The following is a 14239-nucleotide window of genomic DNA, read 5'->3' as shown; positions in this document are numbered from 1 at the left end:
TGAGACTTGGTAAGCAAAAATAGTAATGTCACATAGTGCTGTAGTTTTTAAAGCTTGTTTTATGAAATTTTTTAAAGGAAAATTTTGAATAAAAATAGGCTAATCCAGTGAACCCTGTTGTACCTATTACTTTTACCATTTGTCCTCCCTCCTCACTTGTTTTGTGTTTCGGTTGGTTTTGGGGCTTGAGTGTTATAAAACAAACCTCAGACATTATATTTTTCATGTAAATCTTTTACGTAAACAGAATGCCATTATCGTAGCTAATATAAAAACAAAACCTAATAATTCCTCAGTAACTAATTTCCAGTTTATGTTCACACCTCTCCAGTTGTCCAGAAAACATCTTTTTACAGCCAGTGTGCTCCCTGTGGCTCCAGCGAGGTCTGCACGTTGCCCTTGATGGCGTGTCTCAAGTCCCCTTCCCCTGTTTTGGGGAAACGAGGTCACTTGTCCTGAAGGACACCCACACTTTGGGTTGACCTGGCGAGTCCTTGAATGGCCACGTCTTCCTCTGCTGTAACCGGGTAGTCTGACTGAGGCTTGACTGAATCAGGCTCATCTCCCCCAGCTACCAGGCTCCATACGTGGTGCTGGGCCCTCACCACGCAGTGTGGAATGTGGGTCTGCAGCATTGGCTTCGTCTGGGGCTGGTTAGAAGTGCAGAGCCTCGGGCCCCGCCGTGGACCCAATGAATCAGAACCTGCGTTTCAGCCAGGGCCTCGGGCTACTAGTGTGCACGGAGACCTGAGAAGCGCTGCCCTTTTCTTCTGGCTATGGGGCCACATTGGGGTGGCCCCAGTTGGCCCCATCCACTGCAGAGTCCCTGTCAGCCTTTGACCTCTGACCCCACAGCTTCGCATACATCCCTGGTGAGTCAGTAGGTCCGTACTCCAGCGGGCTTGGCAGATTGGCGATACCTTTTCTTTTTTGGCCGCACCACGCAGCATGCAGGATCTTAGTTCTCCGACCAGGGGTCGAACCCAGGCCCCTGCAGTGGAAGCGCAGAGTCCTAACCACTGGACCGCCAGGGAAGTCCCTGGCAATTTCTAATTCTATATTTCCTAGTGTGTTGTCAGCTGGAGCAGGCCTGTAAGGAAGAATTTTCCATCATGGACCAGTTGGTTACTCCAAAATACCGTCCCTACAGGAAAGGTGGGATCCGTGCCTGATTCGTGATTCTTTTGTCTGGCTTCAGAGTAAGAACTCAGTGCTGAAGCAGCTTCCAAAAGTGAACTGCGGCACCCGGCGTGAACTGTGCGCTCTGGGGGGTGATGACCTGTCGGTGCGGCTTCCTCAGCGGTGACCAATGCCCCACCTGGTGTGGACACTGATGGTGGGAGAGGCCATGCGTGGCAGGGAGGTAGCGGGGGGGCATGGGAACTCTGTACTTCCAGTTTTGCTACGAACCTGAAACTGCTCTAAAAAATCCAGTTTACTAATTAAAAAACAAAGTGAACATCACATTTAAAAAAATGTGATGTTAAAGTGCTATGTTACCGTGGATTTCTGTACAGTTGATATGTCTTCAGTCTTTTGTAGTTATTATCATTTTCAGGTTAAAATTGTGTGGTCTTGGTAGTGCAGCCTTCTAGGTGTGAGTAACTGTGATATTTCTCTCCACGTGGGCTGCCCCTGTTGCTGTCCCACCAGCGATGCATCAGCAGAGAGCCTGTGTGCCCACAGCCTGACCCTGACCTGTATGAAATTATGTCCCTGTAGTTTTCATTTGCATTTTCCTTATGAGTGGGGCACCTGCCTTTTTGCCCATCTTTCTATCAGATTATAGAGATATTTGCAATACAAGTCACATTTTTCAAGTCAGTGTATCATTTTTAGAATCATTTTGGTATTTTAGTTTGCTTATGGCATGTTTTTGTTTGCAGAAGTTCTTTTGTTTAAAAGTGGGTAAACTGATCACTCTTCCATAGCAGTTGGGTTTTAAGTCCTTCCTAGTCCTAGGTTAGAAGACTCTGTCTGTTTTCTGCCAGTGCCTGTGTAGTTTCATTTCTGCATTTGTATCTCTGATGCAGGATGCCGACGGGCAGGGCAGAGAAGGGTCCATGTCACCCTTCCCACGCAGGTCTCTAGGTATCCTCCTTCCACTTATCGAAAGCTCACCTTTTGCCCATTTATTTGAGATTCCACCCTCATCCTGTGCTGACGTGAGAACATACTTGACTTGACTTGATTTTTGGAGCTGCCCCAGCACCACTCTTTTTTTTTTTTGCGGTATGCGGGCCTCTCACTGTTGTGGCCTCTCCCGCTGCGGAGCACAGGCTCCGGACACGCAGGCCCAGCAGCCATGGCTCACGGGCCCAGCTGCTCCGCGGCATGTGGGATCCTCCTGGACCGGGGCACGAGCCCATGGCCCCTGCATCAGCAGGCGGACTCTCAACCACTGCGCCACCAGGGAAGCCCAGCACCACTCTTTTGAAGTTATAGATGCTGTATGTGCAGGGCCAGCTCCCTCACTTTTCTCCTTCAGGGTTTTTCTAACTATTGTTGTCTAGTTTGCAATATGATCTTTTACAATCAAGTTGTCTTTTAAAATAAAATTAACATTCACCCAAGAGAAATCCTGACTCAGGTTGGCAGTGTTTACGGCGGCTATAGCCATCACTGCCCCAGGCTGCACGCAGGCGGTGGCGGGGGATCCTCTGGGCACTTGGGAAGTGCAGGACATTCTGGAAAGGGCAAAACTGTCGGGATTGGCAGGGCTGGGGGCAGCCTGAGGGGGTCCGGGCTGACGGGGCTGTTCCGTCTGGTAACGAGGGGGTGGGGATGGGACTTTGAAGGTTTGCCAAACCCATAGAAACGTGCACCCCGAAGACTGAACTTTATGTTAATTTTTTTTTTTTTTTTTTTTTTTTTTTTTTTTTTGCGGTACACGGGCCTCTCACTGTTGTGGCCTCTCCCGTTGCGGGGCACAGGCTCCGGACGCGCAGGCTCAGCGGCCATGGCTCACGGGCCCAGTCGCTCCGCGGCATGTGGGATTTCCCCGGACTGGGGCACGAACCCGTGTCCCCTGCATCGGCAGACGGACTCTCAACCACTGCGCCACCAGGGAAGCCCTGAACTTTATGTTAATTTTAAAACTATCAAGTAGGATGTAGGGGGTGCAGTCCGTGACGAAGGTGACTGTCCTGGTGGTCCTGTGGCCACACCGCCGACCCCAGGAAATCTGTGTGTGGACACTGTCCTGCGGCCGGTCGGCCCATTCTCACTGGGGTAGGTTAGCGGTTCTGAAGCTGTATGTTTACCGGCGTTGAACAAATAAGAAGATATTTTGCAGATAATGAGAACTCGCAGGTTCCTTGCTGTGGGAGAGAGAAGCTGCAGGGGGGAAGAGGGGACCCTGTGAGCTGGAGCTCGTGTGTGTGTTTAGAACACAGATCGACGGAGAGTCACGGGAATCCGCAGAGCCAGTGCTTGCGCGGGTCGGACCGTCTCCTAACTGCCCGCTGAGGGCCGAGAAGCACAGCCCTGCAGGTCAGGGTCCTGAGGACTCTCCCTGGGAAGGGAGCCAGGTGGTGCCCACGCGGGGCCTCGGGGACGCAGGTGCCAACCTGGGCTGCCAGCTGCCCCGCGCGCTGGGCCACTGAATGAGGAGGTGACGCTGATAGCATTGGGGCGGAATCCCAAGGGGGGGTAAGTGTCGCTGAGAAGTGAGGGGACACAGGGCACGGCCTCCTCACAGAGCCTCCAGCACGGAGGGCCGCGGGCAGTGACCGCTGTGACCGCTGCCGGCGCCCGGGGGGACCGGCGCTCGAAGCTGACGGGCAGACGGGCGTCCGGATGGTCTCAGAGATGTCTCCACATAGCTCTCTCTTAACTACAAAGAAAAAAGGAGTCACTGTGCAGTGGAGACGCCACCTGCCTCAGCTGTGAGGGTCCCCGTCCCTGGTGACGGGGCATGGTGACACCGCTGTGCCCTCCTGTCCTTCCCGGTGATCTGTGCCCCAGGCCAGTCCTCAGAGAGTGTGGAGCAGGTGGAGGGGCGGCTGGCGACGGCCGACCCTGCTCTTCAGAAGCCTCCAGGTCACGGAGATGGGGACCAGGGGACTGTCCCAGGTGGGGGCCTGAGGGTCCAGGGTCAGCTCCCAGGACAGAGACGGGCGTTTGCAGAAATACTGGTGACGTCCTCGTCCACCGCGTGGCTTAGCCAATAGCGTCGGAGCAGGGCCACCCTTGTTCCCGATGGTACAGGCTTTCCTTTCAGGAGGGGCGCATGTCCCGGGAAGCGTGGAGGCCGGGGGAGGGGACTGTGGTGCCCCTGCAGCTCTTCTGTGAGTCCAAACCCGAAAGAATGTTTACTGGGGTCACGTGGTTATCAGTCAGCTGTGGGGATGTGACGTCTTTGTGGGGTTCCTGTTGTCCCCTGAAAAGGACGCACGACGTGAGCCCCGAGTTTCCGCGTGATTCGGGGACAGCCCCTCATCCAGCTCCGGGGAGCCACTCCAAGGAGGGGGGCCTCGTGGAGGGTCGCTGTCTGTCACGGGGACAGGTATCCCCGTGAATGACTCTAGCACTTTCCTAAGGGTGGGAAGATGCAAGGACCCGGTCTGTAAATGTTGTTCCTAAAGTGTAACCGTCGAAGTGTAACTGTTTTCCCAAAGCGCCAGGCCTCATCCCGTCCTGGGTCTGCGCTCCCCTCGGGCTGCGCTGTGGGCGCTTGGCGCCCCATGGCTGGACCCTCGGGGAACCAGATGGTGGGGACGTCCTTTGTTTTACACTATAATTCATTGAAGTCTAGCTTATGCTGCTTTTAAAGAGTTTACTGTCTTACTGTGTGAAGATAACAGGTGCTTGTGATAGACAAATTGGAAGAAAAGGGGAAAATTCAATGTTTACGTCAACCAGCTACGTATTGTGATATTTTAAAGGCTCTTTTCCATGTATTTGTGCTTTTTTAAAAAAAATTAGTGTTGCATTTTGTATCCTCCTTTTTTCACTTGTAACAGGTATTTTCCCATGCTATTACAAACTCTATAAATATACTTTTAATAGTATCTGTTATTACATCATTTGGCTGCAGTGTTTTATTCGATGATGCCTCCCTCCCCCAATATAAGTGACGCTGTTTAGGAAAAGCCTCGCTGCTCCTGTGTCTCTGCTCCGACACCTGCCACGCTCACAGCACTCCTGACGCCAGATGGTGGGGTTTCCCCCCAGCAGCCAGTGCTGCAGCTCCAGGCGGCTGTCCTGCAAGTGAGCTCAGTCCCGACCCTGCCTGAGGTCTCCAGCTCAAGGGCTCAGTCCCACCTTCAGATGCCAATCAGTCACCAGTGGCAGGTCCCCAGGTTACCCACAACCTGTCCGACTTGTTACAAACCGGTTGTCCCCGCCCCGGACTTGGCCTCCGTTAATTTGCTGGAAGGGCTCACAGAACTGGGGGGAGCACTCCTCAGGTTTACTGGTTTATCCTGTAGGAAAGGATATGGTTCAGGACACAGATGAACAGCCGGATGAAGAGGCGCAGGGGGCGAGGCCCAGAAGGGTCTCACGCACAGGAGATTCTGTCCCCGTGGAGTTGGGGTGCCACCTTCCTGGCACGTAGGTGTGTTCCCCAACCTGGAAGCTCTCTGAACCCCACGCTGTTGGGATTTTACGGAGGTTTCATCACAGAGGCCTGAGTGACGGTTGACTCAATCTCCAGCCCTCTTTGCTTCCCGAGAATCGGGTGGGGCTGGAAGCTCCGAGCTTCTAATCACGGCTCGGTCTTTGTGGTGACCAGGAGCCATCCAGAAGCCCACCCGGAGTCGCCTCATGAGAACAAGGGACGCTCCTATCACCCAGGAAACTCCAGGGGGTTTAGGGACTGTGTGTCAGGAACAGGGTCAGAGACCTAGTGTTAGAACAGAAGATGCTCCCGGTGGCCTTGTCAGGACGTTCCGAGGGCTTCAGGAGCCTCGGGCCGGGAACCGGGGGCTGAGATCAGTATGGATATTTTCTATTATCTCATAAATACTATGATAAATATTCTGAGGATAAATTGTTTGCTTATGATTTTTCTTTGAGATTCATTTCCCCTGTAGATTAAATTGACTAGGTAAGAAGCAACGGTGTTTAATACCCTCCTGCCGGTGTACGTGCCCAGCGACCATAAAAGGGCTTGAGGGTTCATCCTTCCCTTTGCCCTTCCTCGTGGGCTGAGTCGTGTGCTCGTGTTTCTGTTTCACTCAAGTTACCCGTCGTTCTTGCTTTGCCCAAGAACTCCCCTCGGAAGGGACCACTGTTGGCAGACGTTAGAGTCCCCAACCCTGGACCTGGGGGACGTGGGTGCCACAGGGCTGCCCAGCGTGGAGCCCTGACCTGTGAGTCCAGGGGGCCTCTGGCGCTCAGTAGGCACGGCTCACAGCAGACGTGGGCCTGCACCACACTCCCGGGGACCGTGATTTCTCACTTCTCTTTTCCAGTTCTCTTGCCCACTTAGCTCAAAAATATTTACTTTTAGTCCAGTAATGAAACAAAAGGCAAGAAAATCATGGCTGGTAAGTGTAAGACTAGTATTAATGAATAACATGTCAGAAAAATAGAAAAGTGTGCTTTCAAGTGACATATATGCTGATAAGCGGGGAAAGAAGTAAGACCCCCATCATACAATAGTTTTAAAAAATCAGCCTCTCCTGCAGGTTGCTAACACCTTTTTCACTACTTAACGTAAGGCCATTGAGAACATCTTTTATACATGTCCCGTGCACCTCTCGGAGAACTTCCTATTGTTAGTTTCCTCGAAATTCTCCAACCACAGTAGGCTTCCGTTTAGAAGGTTACAAAAAAGGAATCCTCATAAAAAAGAACCAAAACTTTTGCTTTCTTAGAAAGCAGATTGAATCCAGTAGTTCCAAGTCACCTGCAGCACGAGAACTTGTGTGACTTCAGTCACGTGGGGTTTCCAGTTGCAACCCCCCGGACGCCGTCTGTGCCCCTGGTCTGAGGTGGTGTGACTCAGGCCTGAGCTGGTTTGAGAAACAAGATGTGGCCAACAAGGCTTCTTCCTAGTCATGGGCGACACAGGGCAGGAACTGAAGTCCCCATGAAGCTACTTCCACGTTTGTAACTCATGATTGTAACGCACAGTGGTTCTGTGTGGCCAGTGAACCCCCAAGTCTGCAGCAGTATGGCTGGGAAGGCTGACAGCAAGATAGGGTGTGACTGTAGAGCTCCAGGGAGAGCTTCCTTCCAGACAGATGAAGGTTGGAGTATTAATCAGTTAATCTGGGCGTTGTCTGTTCTTAACTACAAAAGAAAAGTTTAGGACCAAGATAGAAACATTAAGAAAGATCACAATGACCAGGATTCCAACCGAAAAAAAGCCTGAGACCAGTCTCCTCTTGCCTTTCCGTTTCTCCAGGTAGAGCCAGGTAAAGGTGCCCCATTCATTAACTTTTTTTCTTGTAACTTTTACCTTGTCAAATCAACTTTTTAAAGGTTAGTTTATATAAAATACACATACCATTTTAGGTGTACAGTTTGATGAATTTTGACAAATGTAGTGTGAGAGGAAAATCAGAATGGCACCAGTATTGCCAAGAGAGCCTCTAAATGGACCGGAGGCCGCTGAGGAAGTGGGGTTTGTATGCATCTCAGTCCGGATGGAATCGGAACTCTGACCACTTATTGTCTTGATGCAGGCGTCCGGAACATCTGCACAACGTTCCAGAAACTCAAGACACTTATCGGACCCCTGGCCTAAATAACTTGTTACAGCCTATCCCTTACGGACAAGTATCTCCTTTCTTGTGTCAGAGTCAATCATAATTCTTGCTGGACTTTAACAACCTCACGGGGCCTTCCCTGGCAGCCCAGTGGGTGAGACTCTGTGCTCCCAGTGCAGGGGTCACGGATTTGATCCCTGGTCGGGGAGCTGGATCCTGCATGCAGGCCGCAACTAAGAGTCCACAGGCTGCAACGAAGATCCAGCGCAGCCTAAATTTAAAATGGGTAGGATGGTAAATTAACAAACAAAAACAAGCTCATGGCGTTCGCGTTTGTAAACCCCTGACTCTTTCTCTTCTATTGAACACTATTTCAGCTTTACCCAAATCTGTTTCCCAAGTTGAAATTCTTAAAGATCCCAAATACGTTCTTTTCTTATACACAGCCTTCTGCGTTTTCTTAGTCAACAGCAAACACCCATGAAACCACCACCCCAGTCAAGATAGAAAACATTTTCTTCAATCCCGAAGGGCCCCTCGTGTCCCTTTGTGGTTCTCCCCCATCCCTAACCCCAGGCAGCCACGGATCTGCTTTCTGTCACTACAGGTTAGTTTTTCATGTTACAGAATTTCATATAGATGGAATGGCATGGTATATACTTTTTTGTATCTGGATTCATCCATGCCGTGTGAACCACTAGTTCATGCCTTTTCATTGCTGATAGCAGCTTATTCCCATGTGGATCTACCACACCTGTTTACCCATTCACCTGTTGAAGGACTTTTGGTTACTTCCAGTATTTTTGTGGTTACAAATAGAGCTGCTATAAATACTCAACACCAAATCGTTGTGTGGACAGATGCTTTCATTTCTCTTGGGTAAATACCTAGGAGTGGGATGGCTGGGTCATATGGTAGGTGTATGTTTAGCTTTAAAAAGAAACTGTCAAACGCTTTTCCAAAGTGGTTGTACCATTGTAAGTCCCCTCCAAAGTAGCTCCACATTCTGGACAATACTTGGTATCATTAGTCTTTTAAATTTAAACAATTACGATAGCTGTCTAATGGTATCTCATTGTGATTGTAATTTGCATTTTCTTGATGACTGTTGAGGTCGAAGATCTTTTCCTGTGCCTAATAATTCACATATCTTCTTTGGCTAAGTGTTCAAACTTTGTCCTATTTTTAAAAATTGGTGACTAGTTTTCTTGTTACTGAATTCTAAGTGTTTTTATATATTTTGGATACAGATACTCTGATGTATTGTAAATATTTTTCGCCATTATGTGGCTTGCCTTTTTATTTCTTAATAGTACCTTTTAAAAAACAAGCTTTAAATTTAATGAAAATCCCGTTTATTGGTATTTTTTATGCTTCATACTTTTTCTACCTAAGAAATCTTTGCATATCCCAACACCATAAAGATTTTTCTCCTGTGTTTTTTTTTCTTTTTTTCTAGAAGGTATATGGTTTTAGCTTCTACAATTAGGCCTATGATCAAATTAAATTTAAATTTTGCAGATGGTGTGAGATAAGAGTCAATGTTCATTCCTACCCCCGCCCCAATATCGATAGCTATTTGATGAAAAGACTTTTCTTAACCTATTAAATTACCTTGTCATCTTTGTCAAAAATAAGTTGGCCCCGAATAAGTGGATATACTGTGATGCTCCCTGTTCCATTCAGTTGATATACATGTCCATCATTTCACCAATACCATAATGTATTCATTACTGTAGCCTTATAATGAGTCTTGAAATTAGCTAAAATTCTCCAACTGTTCTTGTAAAAACTGCTTTGGCTTTTTGAATTTCCATAGGCATTTAAGACTCAGCTAATCATTTTTCTATAAAGTAAAAAGCCTGCTGGAATTTTGGTGGGCATTGGAGAAAACCGACGTCTTAACGATATTGGGTCTTGGGACTTCCCTGGGGGTACAGTGGTAAAGATTCCAATGCAGGGGATGCAGGTTCGATCCCTGATCAGGGAACTAAGATCCCCCATACTGCAGGGCAACTAAGTCTGTGTGCCACAACTACTGAGCTCAGGTACCTCAACGAGAAAGCCCGTGTGCTCTGGAGCCCGCGGACCTCAACTAGAGAGAGAAAAACCCACACGCCACAACTAGGGAAAAGCCCGCGTCCCGAAATAAAAGATCCCTCGTGCCTCAATGAAGATCCCGCGTGCCACAACTCAGACCCGATGCAGCCCCCCAAGATAAAAGAAAATAAATTTAAAACAAAAACAAAAACAAACCCCCCAATATTGGGTCTTCCAATGACATGCTGTTGTTCTCCATTTATTTTGGTGTTCTTTAAATTTTTTTCAGCAATGCTTGATAGTTTTCTGTGTTCATCTTTTTGTATAGTTTGTAGTTTATCCCCAGGTATTTCACACATTTCTGGATATGATTTCAAATGGAATTGTACTTTAAAATTTTATTTTCCAATTGTTTGTTGCTAGAATGTAGAAATACAATTGATCTTTGTTTAGTGAACTTGCATCTTCTGACCATGCTAAACTGGCTTATTCTAGTAGCATTTTTTGTTCTACCTATATGATCATGTCATGTGTAAATAAAGACTATTTTACTTCTTCACTCCTATCTATATGCCTTTCACTTCTTGTTTTATTGCAGTGGCTAAGATCTTCAACACAATACTGAATAAAGGTTGCCTTGTCCCAGCCTTAGGGGGAAAGCTTTCAGTCTGTTACTCTTAAGCATAATGTTAGCTTAAATCTCATGTAAGTGTCCTTTCTCATGTTACGGAATTTCCCTTCTATTCCTAGTTTTCTGAGAGTTGTTTTTAAAATCTACGAGTGTTGGGACTCCCCTGGTGGTCCAGTGGTTAAGACTCCATGCTCCCAATGCAGGGCCTGGGTTCAGTCCCTGGTCAGGAAACTAGGTCCTGCATGCTGCAACTAAAGATCCCACACAGGACAATGAAGATCCCTCGTGCCGCAACTAAGACCCAGAGCAGCCAAATAAATAAATATTAAAAAATAAAATAAAATCAACGAGTGTTGAATTTCATCAAAATCTTCTTAATCTATTGAGATGATTACGTTTTTCTTTTATTTCTTTTCTTTTTTTAGATTTTCAAATGATAAAGCACCTTGCATTCTTGAGGAAAACTTCACTTGGTTTTGGTATGTTATTGATTCTATATACTGCTGTATTCAAATTGCTAATATTTGGTTAAGGGATATTGGTTGGTGTTGTGATATTTTTGTCTGATTTTTTAATCAGGGTAATGCTGGACTCATAATTTTAGTTGTGAACTATTCCCTCCTCTGTTTCTGAAAGACCGTGTAAGGTTTTTATTTTGTTTCTTCTTGTGTCCACTTTGATAATTTGCAAATTTTGTGGAATTTGACCATGTGATCTAAGTTATAGAATTTATTGGCATAAACTGATTCATAATATTCTCTGTAGGATCTGTTGTCATGTCCTTTCATTCCTAATATTGATAATTTTTGTTTCTTCTTTTTGAAATTAGTCTAGATAAAGGTTTATCGATTTTGTTGTTCTTCTCAAAAGAACCAGCTTTGGGTTTCATTGATTTCTCTATTTGTCCATTTTCTATTTCTTTGATTTCTACTTTTACCTTTATTATTTCCTTCCACCTATTATACTCTGGATTTAAATTGCTCTTCTTTTTCTAGCTTTTTAAGGCTTAGATCATTATATTTAAAACTTTCATCTTTTTTAACGTAAGCATCTGAAGCTATAAATATCCCCCTAAGCACTTCTTTAGCTGTGATCTTACACATTTTTGATGTTTTCTTATTCATTCAATTAAAAATATTTTCTCATTTTTCTTGTGATTTTTGACTCGTAGGTTATTTATTTATTTTTTGTGGTATGCGGGCCTCTCACTGTTGTGGCCTCTCCCATTGCGGAGCACAGGCTCTGGACACGCAGGCTCAGCGGCCATGGCTCTGCGGCATGTGGGATCTTCCCGGACCGGGGCACGAACCCATGTCCCCTGCATCGGCAGGCGGACTCTCAACCACTGCCCCACCAGGGAAGCCCCGGTTATTTATTTAAAAGTGTGTTACTTATGTTATCTATTTATATTAGAATTATTGGATTATTTATTTAGAAGTGTATTGCTTAATTTCCAAACATTTAGTCATTTATCAATTATCTGTTACATTTCTACTTGAATTTCATTGTGATCTAGGACATATTCTGTATAGTTTCAACCCTTTAAAGTGCAGTGAGACTTGTTTGATGACACATCACATGCTTACCTTGGTTAGAGTCCCCACGAGCTGGGAAGAGCGTTGTTGAGTGTACTATTCTGTAATTATCAGCGAGGTCAGGTCGGTTGATGTTTCATGTCCTTCCTGTTTTTCTGTCTACTTATCAGCTACTGAGAGTGCTGAAGTCTCCGACTACAATTATGGATTTGTCTGCTGCTTCTATTGCTCTTTTCAGCTGTCAGTTTTTGCTTCATTTATTTGGAAGCTCTGTTACTAGAGGTCTGTACATGTAGGGTTGGCTCTGATGAGCACCTCTTTTATCTTTATGAAATGCCTCTACCTCTGCAAATACTCCTTGTCCTGAAGTCTACTAGATGCTGATATAGCCACACAACTTTCTGTGTGTGTGATTTCCTATGATTAGTTTTCATGCTGAAGATTTTTTCATCTTTTACTTTAAACCCGTGTCTTTATGTGTAAAATAACTTCCTTGTAGATGACGAATACCTACCTGGGTCTTAATTTTCTATCCAGTCTGAAAGTCTTTGCCTTTTAGTTGGAGTGTTTTGATCATTTTATTTCTGTTCTTTATTCCCGTTCCCCCACTTTCCTGCCCCCTTTGGGCAGGTTTAAGATTTATACCGAATCAGAACAGGCCCCCATTTGTCATATGTGCTGGCCTGTGGCCCTGTCTTAAGTACCTTCGTATTAACTCAGAACAACCCCACAGCTAAGGAGCATTATCTTCTTTTAAAAGACAAGAAAACCAAGGTTTAGACAGTGTAGTTTTCTTAAGGGCACCCAGATGGCGACAGAGCCAGGCTTTGACCCCTGGGCCACCTGACCGTGAAGCTCCAGCCCTATAACCCTTTCTTTCTGCCAGCCCAGGGGCCTCCAAGGTGTGAGAAGCTGACAGCATGTCTGCTCTAAGATGCAGCGCCATCTCCGTTTACAGAGCAGTTGACCTTCTTAAGTGGGGACCCGTAAAAACCTTCTCAGCTTTTTATGTCACTGCTTCACATTTATCTACATCTGTACCTCCCGTTATATGCTGTCCTCCTGTCTTTGTAAGAACACACACGTGCACACACAGACACACAAACCACATGCACCCCAGCAACCAAGAGAATGTGGGGCATCCTGTGCTGGGGACTGGGGAGCAGAGAACCCCCGACCCCTGATCCTGGAGGGCATCTGAGAAGCCAAAGCTCGTGGCTGGTGTGAGAGGACTAAGGATGATTTTTACATAACGTTGTTTGAAAGTAACAGAGAACACCTAACAGTGACTCTATGGAGCTCACAAAGCAGGAACTGTTTACTGTCTGGCTCTTTACAGAAAAGGTTGACAACCCTGCCCTAGACGTGCGGAAAGAGAAAAGAACTTCACAAATATGAATTAGTGCCCTCAGAACTTCGAGAACACACTGTAGCCATAAAAACAGAACAAAGCAACAGTCTCCTCTTAACATTGGGGGTGATCAGGAAACAGGAAGTGACAACCTGACCTAGCAGCCGCTGCGTGGGGGGAGAACTGACCAGACCAAGTGGGAAGTCTACAGGGGCAGGGAGGGGCGGGGGCTGTGCGCTTCCATGCAAGATCGTCTGGCCTATTTTCTTCACAAAATTCCTCCTCAAGAAAGTGAGAGCGGGACGATCAGAGGGGAAGATGCCCTGAGGAAGTGAGGGGAGAAAGGACAGAAGGGAGTCACTAGTCTCCTGAGGAGGGCGTGTCGCTCGGTCCTGTCAGGACAAATGAAAATGTGCCCCATGTCGCAATCTTGTGCAATACGAAAACCTGGGACTAGATCTCAAAAGTTCTGTGGGGAAAAAACCCCACAAAACAGGTTAGTTACACAGTGGCAGCCAACTTCAGAGCTGGAAATCAGAGGCTGGGGAGCGAGTCCTTCCGAGTTCTGGGCCAGGACGTGAACCTAGAACTTCATTTATTTATCTACTTGGCTGTATCGGGTCTTAGTTGTGGCATGCGGGATTTTTCACTGCTGCGCGCCAGCTTGGTAGTTGTGGCGCGAGGGCTTCGTTGCCCCGCGTGGCTTGCGGGATCTTAGTTCCCGGACCAGGGATCGAACCCGTGTCCCCTGCATCGGAAGGCGGATTCTTTTAACACTGGACCGCCAGGGAAGTCCCGAACCTAGAACTTCATATGCAGCCAAACTACTAACACAAAGGCAAAATAAGTCAGACAAGCAAGGATTCAGAACATTTTCCTCCCACGCCTTTCTGCTGAGGAAGTCATGTAAGGATCACTTTAGTAAAAACGAATCAGGAAAATAAGTAAAAGGAAGGCTGGGGTCTGGGGAGGAGGGGACGCCAGCCACGCGGCCGGTCGGAAGGCATCAGGTTCTGAGGAA

This window comes from Mesoplodon bidens, assembly GCF_964165515.1.
Source record: "Mesoplodon bidens genome assembly, chromosome: 17".
Classification (NCBI taxonomy): domain Eukaryota; kingdom Metazoa; phylum Chordata; class Mammalia; order Artiodactyla; family Ziphiidae; genus Mesoplodon; species Mesoplodon bidens.
This window is presented reverse-complemented; position numbering follows the sequence as displayed.